We start from the raw sequence: 7268 nt of genomic DNA, 5'->3' as shown, positions 1-7268 counted from the left end.
CGCCGAAGGTATGTCCTCTCCCGTCCAAATTTTATACGAAATGTGCGGTGGACATTATTTCTAGGATTAGTTTTTTAATTTAAAACTTATTATATGATCTTTCGACAACTGTATATATAGGCATAGGGATCCAGCCGGCGATTTTGTAAAAATGATAATACAGTGCCCAAAACAATCGTAAAATATCTAGTACTACGACAAAGAAATAAATACAAGCATATAAAAAAAATAATTTTCGTACGTATGAACATACGAGTGTTATCATTACTGTCCATATCTCACATCTTTCTCTATGTTCTACGTCTATTAAAATACATTAGAGGATAATCAGGAATTAACCATAAAGTGGTGAATATATTCGCACAGCATCGGTGGTTCAGTGGTAGAATGCTCGCCTGCCACGCGGGCGGCCCGGGTTCGATTCCCGGCCGATGCAACTTTTTTTTCTATTCGAGCTATTCCAGATTATAACGGTGAATGTTTTAAAGTTCCACATATTGTTTTATAAACGAAATCTACAATGAGATTTAGTTTCTTTTGTACTTTAAAAGTTGTTGGGAGCTATTGAAATGAATTCAAGAAGTTTTATTAAACACATAGGTGAACAAAGTATAAATTTGTAATAATTTAATTTTGAAATAACTGGATTCTTCTTTAATTTTTAATATTCTCTAAAAACTAACTATTAAACATATATAATGCAAACATGATTAAGCGCTATAACAGTAGAAATTCTAACCGACTGCGAGATCTAGCACAGGTACTCCATGTAACCATCCCACGAAAAATATTTTCATAAAATAATATTTTAAATAATTTATAAAAAACGATATGATATAGGTAAAAATTGGAATATCAGAAGAATTAAAAGAAGTAAAATAAAGCTAATTGAATAGAATATAAAAAATAATAGCTGATATAACGGAACATTGATTAACTTCACAATCATGAACGTTTTAAAAAAATATCTTGTAAAAAAAGTTTATAGTTCATTTAATGTTTGAATTTATGTTTACAATTGCCTTGAAAAATAGCCGATTTTAACTCATTAAAGATATAGAATTAAAAGTTTTAACCGCATTTTAGTTAAACAATCTTGTAATCGTAATAGTTCTATGTTTAGGAATGAATGACAAGCATATTATACTAACGGATGAATGGAAGTGTGGGACACGAGTTTTTTAAAAAGTGAAAGTTTTTGAAGATACAATTTTGTACATAAGAGTAGAGATATATCTACTATAAATACTTTTCTCCTAGATTTAAGAATTTACAAAAATGTTCAACCTTTTGCAAATTCTGTTTTTCCTCTTGATTTACTGCGTGGCCATAGAGCAGGTACATTACGATAAGAAAAACGAGATCAAATTATGAATCGCATAATTTTAATATTAGGGTAAATTATTTCTTTAATTATGTATATAGTTTTAATTTTAAATAAGTACTTTGAATTAAATGAGACACATGACTTTCAAAGTTCAATTTATGATCAACCTAAATACTTTAATGTTTTTCGCACGGCAATGCAAAATTATGTCCTCAATTTTAATGTCTGAATTTTCAGAAGGCTGAGATCCAAACAGCAGTAGTCAGTAGCTTCGATTAGAATTATTAAGAACAAACTTGTGAGTTTTGCAATTTTCCAAATTATTAAAAGTTCAGAGTTGATATATCCCGTCGAGTCGTATGCATCTAAGCAAGAAAACGACAAGTAAATATGAGTGTTAATTGCACATAGATGAGAATGACAATCTAGTAAATAACTGTGAAAGTAACACTTATATAAGAAAAATAAAAAGAGCTCCAAGTCGATCCCAATAAAAACTCTTGGGCTCCTCCCTGTTAGGAAATTTTGAATAATTAAAGTATAAAAGGTAAAACAGTGTACTTCAGATCAAAATTTCTAAGCTTCTGCCATAGAATAGTTCTATATAAAGTATCTAATGATTTACTATAGTTGAATGGTCGCTGGTTCAATTGTGGCTAATTTAATCCCAAATTAGCGCATCCACCTTCGGTATATTGCTGGTTCTGATTACTATTATTTTTTTCTTGCCCCAAACTCTCAAATCTTATTTTTTCCCAATGAAGGACCAATAAAACACTTTTTCACTTAAAATGTTTACTAATTATATTAATACTAGATATTTAAGGAAATAACGGAGATCGAGAGTCAACCGATTTCAGTCAGAATAAAAAATAAGAACGAAAGACGTAAAGACGTAACCAATATTTTGAAAGGCAAAGAGCAACTAACTTCTATTTTACCCCTCTTAATAGCCAAAAATAAATCGCAGACACGTTTAATAATGGTATGATGATTTACAAGAAGTATAATGAATTATGTTTTTGTTAGGGTAAAAGTTGGCCTATAAGAAATTGTCTTAGTAGCCGGCTTTTAAATTGGAAATCCAAACAATAGTTTAAAAGTATCACCGCTGTTGGAAGACCTTAACCCAGTGGTGGTGTTATGGCCAGTTCAAAAACCTGATTTCATAAGTGGTAATAAACCAATTTGCTCAATATGCAATTTTGTTTGGTCACATATAATTCTCTTAAGAATGTTGGATTAGGATGAAAGAAACTCTCACTGGTCAATAATGATAAAGCGTTGAATTCGCCCTATCCATTTATCTGGAAACTCGTCGTCTAGCCATTGCCGAACGAAAAGAACATAGTGAGGAGGAGCGCCGTCTTGCTGGAAATATATTTCAGACGACGAGTTTCCAGATAAATGGATAGGGCAAAGGGGGCCTATAGAATAGCCTGCTAGATCTCCTGATATAACGCCGTTAGACTTTTTCCTATGTGGTCATTTGAAATCTATTGTGTTTACTCCCCAACCTGAAAGTTTGGACGAACTTCGTCAACGCATTATCGACAGCTGCCATGATATCCCACAACATGTTTTTGAAAATGTCCGTCAGGAATTTGAACATCGCCTATATAATTGTTTGGCCAAAAACGGGCAAAATTTTGAACACTTATTGAAATAAAAACTGATATTTTCATGTTTTTGTTTTCTATCTAAACAAATTAAGATAAACAAAGATTTTTCTAATTTTCGAAAACGAATCGACCGATATAAAAAATACAAACGTCAAAATAAAAGTCTTTGAAAGACCTTTTAAACAAGCTATTACTCGATACCCCTTGTCAATTAAAATTTTTAAGGAGATGACCCTGGGGGGCAGAGGGTGAAGTAATTTTAGGTTAGAAGTTGTCCCCCTTGACAAACCTTTTGACGTATTTCGGCGTTTTTTTTTTTAAACTGTGGTTTTCGATAAATCCGTGGTGGGAAGTTTTCAAATGAAATGTATGTTTGTCTCATATAGTCTTACTAACCAGTAGGAGAATTTATAGATAACAATATAAGGCAATGTATGATTAAAGACAATTTACATAATAAATGGGTCTTTCTACTTACCTCTCCCCTCCCCCTCCGCCCTTTAAGAATATTACCAATTAGTATGATTCCTAAATATTGAGTCGTTATAAACATTTAAAATAAAATGGCGATGTGCTAAATACCTCGTTAGTTATTTAGATTGTTTATTCGTGAAAATGACTACAAAAAAATTATATATATTACAGATTCAATAGATAATTACATATTCAATAGATACGTCAGTTTAATGATTTATAAATATTAAAAAATCAAAATTTAAATAAAATAATGAATTTAACTACACTTTACCAGCTTACTTCTTACAAAGGTTAAAATATTTTACAGTTTTCATATATCCTTTTTTAAGTACTTCATTTCAATCCTTAAAAAAACAGAATACTTTAGTCCACAGAAACCTGGTCCATTTTGGTACTTTTTAGCTGGCCAGTAAGCTGGTTATAATAAAGATAGTCGTTATCTTTATTTCAGGCATGGTAAATATACGAGGTACGTCCAGAAATTATATTCCGTTTGGTAATAAAAATAAATTGTGCACAGATATAAGATAAATATTTATTGCACAAAAATCTACAACTCTTAAATTATTTTTCCACATAACTGCCGAAATTTTGCAAAATTTTTCTATGCCTTCTTCATAGAAGGTTGCCGCCTGTGTCTTCAACCAGATGGAAACATTTTCTTTCAGCTCTTCGTCACTGTTGAAGTGTTGACCTCCAAGGAAAGACTTAAGATGTGAGAAGATGCCGCCTTCATGATAACGGATTAAAAACTGAAGTGGAGTTTTTGGTACCCAACGTGAGCAAAGTTTACGAAATTTCAGTTTTTCGGTAGCAATTTCATGAATTAGTGATCGTGAGATTTGAGGAAATTCAAGCGAGAAGCACGAGCACTAATTGTTATGGTTTTCCTTAAGCTTTTCATCAATCGCTCGAACCAGTTCTTCTGTAATCAAAGATAGATGCCCACTTCATGGTGCACTTCACTACGTCCTTCATTGAACTGTCGAACCCATCTTGTCACCATTGAATCACTCATGACGTTTTGTCCATAAACTTTGCAAATTTGCCGATAAATTATAATTGGTTTCACTTTCTTAACATTCAGAAAACGAATCACAGATCTAATTTCACAAACGGCGGGATTTTCAATCAACACCGACATTGTAAACAAACACAACAAAGCATACGTTGCTGACAGCGATCTCAAAATAGCGCACGTTTTTTCTACTTGATATAGAGCGTCTGTCGCGCATGCGCGAAACTGCGATCGCAGCGTATATAAATAGAAACGGAACTTTCTTTCTGGACGTACCTCGTATAACTCCGTATGAGAAGAAAATAGATGTAAATTACTTTTAATATACAAGAAATACTTCACGATTTATAGAAATAAAAGTGTTAGTATTCTTAAAGTTTGCAATAATCTCTAAATATTAAATGTTTTAGAGTTTATTTAAAAGATATTTTTAGGCTTCTATGAGTAGCTTTCTAAATGGTTTAACATAGAAAAAAATATTAAAAATCGGAGATTTCTGTAAAAATTAATAAAGACCAATTAAATAAAACTTAGTTTATCTTTTTCAAAAATAATTGTCATAGCTTATATTTCGCACCCCACAAGGATAAAAATAATAATTTATTTAAGCAAAAATATTTTAATAATTTAAGTTATATTACCCCATACTCCACATATTCCACCTATTTCATTTTTTTCTACTTTTCCACACAGGTTTGTTTTGAAAAACATTTACAGGCCACCACGTGGCTCGGATTTTGAAATTATTTGAGTCTATTTTGTTCACTTTTCGGTTTGCATGCCACAAACTTCAAAATAGTTTGTAATAATAACAACCTAATAGGCAAGTATAAGTTCTTAGGTAAAGTAATTTAATATTTAGGAAGAAAGATTGAATAAACAATAAGATATTTATAAATATTAAAAGTGTTTGGACAGAAGATTTTTGTACCTGTCTGTTAGGTACTTGCCAGTGACTATTTTTATTTTTATTTAATCCCTAAAAAATTAACTACATCACAAAAACACTTGAGAAACTTTTTGAAAGAATGCGATCCCAGTTTTCAGCATGATTTTCATATCTATGGCAACAATTTTTGATACCTATAGTATATCGACACACTCTTAAATGTCTAAGGAAATATACGTTCAAGACATGAGTTTTGATAAAAAAATTCTATAGTCAAATTAAGATTTTGAAAAAGTACACTAGGAAAAATATGAGACATTTATTGTAACAGCAATAAAATATTCCTGCAGCATGCCAAATAAAAAGAAGAATTTTGACATGCCAGTAATTAAAATACATATTTTTATTTTTCCACAAGTATTTTATATCTTGAAGTTTAAAGCTAAAAATTTCCTACTTTGGCAAAATAGAATAACAAATTCAAGTGAATCAAGTAATAAATAAAATTGCAACTATGTATATCATTTTAATTATTGCAATACCCCGGATTCCCCTTCTTTTGATTTTTTTCTATTTACCCCCAGAACAGATTTGTTTTCGAAAACAATTATTGGTCACGATATGACTTGAATTTTGAAATTATGTATATTTTGACCAGTATTCAGTTTGCGTGCCACGAAAAATGTTTTGTAAAATAAATTGGAGCCTGGGGCAAAGGATTTTAAAATGAAAGAGTGAAGGTTCAATAAAGGATCAGAATAAGTATTATAGAAGTTTTTTGGTAAAAGGTTTTTGGATCTTTCTATTAGGTTCTTCTTAGTAGGTACATTGTTGTACAAAGGTATATACGTAAAAATGGTATTTTTATTACTGTTTATAGTAATTCTTGGAAGTAACTAGGTTTAAGAAAACTTTTATTGAAATACTAATAAATAAAGTCAGTATTTTTTAGAATCTAATTAATTTATTACTATTTACTTTTATTTTGTTGACATGACGTTTGCGTAAGAGTTATTTTATTCACATGAATATTTTTTTTAATAGTAATTATAAAAAATCTAGGAAAAGTAAAAATCAATAATTTCATTGTTTTACTTGATTGTCGAATATTATTCTATTAATATTAGTAGGTTGAGAAATCTAGCTGGACATTTCAATGTTAGATCGCTAACTAATAACAACTTGGCAAATTTATAGATAAAACTCTCTTTTGCTATATTTATTTAAAAAAATAAAGGAAAAATATATTTTCACAAAGAAGGTTCAAAGGCCTCGTAGGAATAACCGAGGTCTGAAAACTATCCGCAAATTGGTTATTGATTGTTTTATGATTATGTTGTGTTATGACTCCGCACTGGATATTTTAAAATTTTCAGCTGGACTTTTAAACTATGAGAAGATAAAACTAAACTATCTCAGATCCGCTTTTTTTCTCATTGGATATTAATTCTTTATGAAAACAAAGGGACATAAATTGTTTCTTTTAATACTATTGGTATTGGAGTATTGTATTGCAATCCTTTCTTTGGAAAAGTACAATACAATATCATTAAGTAAAATTTGTATTATTGTGACGAATTCAAATGAGTTAAGTTAAGTTCGAAATCAAACAAAATCTTAACTTTCTTAACATTCTGAAATTGATTTGGGGTAGTTTTTTAGTAATTTTAATTTGAATAGTAGCTTATATTGTAATATAAAAAGTTGTAGATATATTGTTATACAGAATGGTTTTTTAAAGTACTAATTTTAAATCATACAAATTTTTAGTTAAAACTGTTAATTAAGGCAAATTTATTATATTTTTTTTGCAAGGATCTCAATTTTAAGTCATTTGAAAGTAAATTATATGACAGACCCTGGTCGAATATATCAAAAGAAAGAACCTTTTATAATGTTTAATAGCATGGGTGTTGTGTTGTTGTTTTATCTGAT

General features: G+C 30.0%; 1 non-coding gene across 1 annotated transcript; it reads left to right on the top strand.

Annotated features, from left to right (window-relative positions):
- Positions 1-365: 365 nt before the first annotated feature.
- On the top strand, positions 366-436 carry Trnag-gcc (transfer RNA glycine (anticodon GCC)). Its single transcript has one exon. It is a non-coding gene; the product is annotated as a tRNA-Gly (tRNA).
- The last annotated feature ends 6832 nt before the right edge of the window (positions 437-7268 follow it).

This window comes from Anthonomus grandis, chromosome 1 (genome assembly GCF_022605725.1).
Source record: "Anthonomus grandis grandis chromosome 1, icAntGran1.3, whole genome shotgun sequence".
Classification (NCBI taxonomy): domain Eukaryota; kingdom Metazoa; phylum Arthropoda; class Insecta; order Coleoptera; family Curculionidae; genus Anthonomus; species Anthonomus grandis.
The sequence above is the reverse complement of the archived record's forward strand: the minus strand, read 5'-3'. Positions and strand labels throughout refer to the sequence as shown.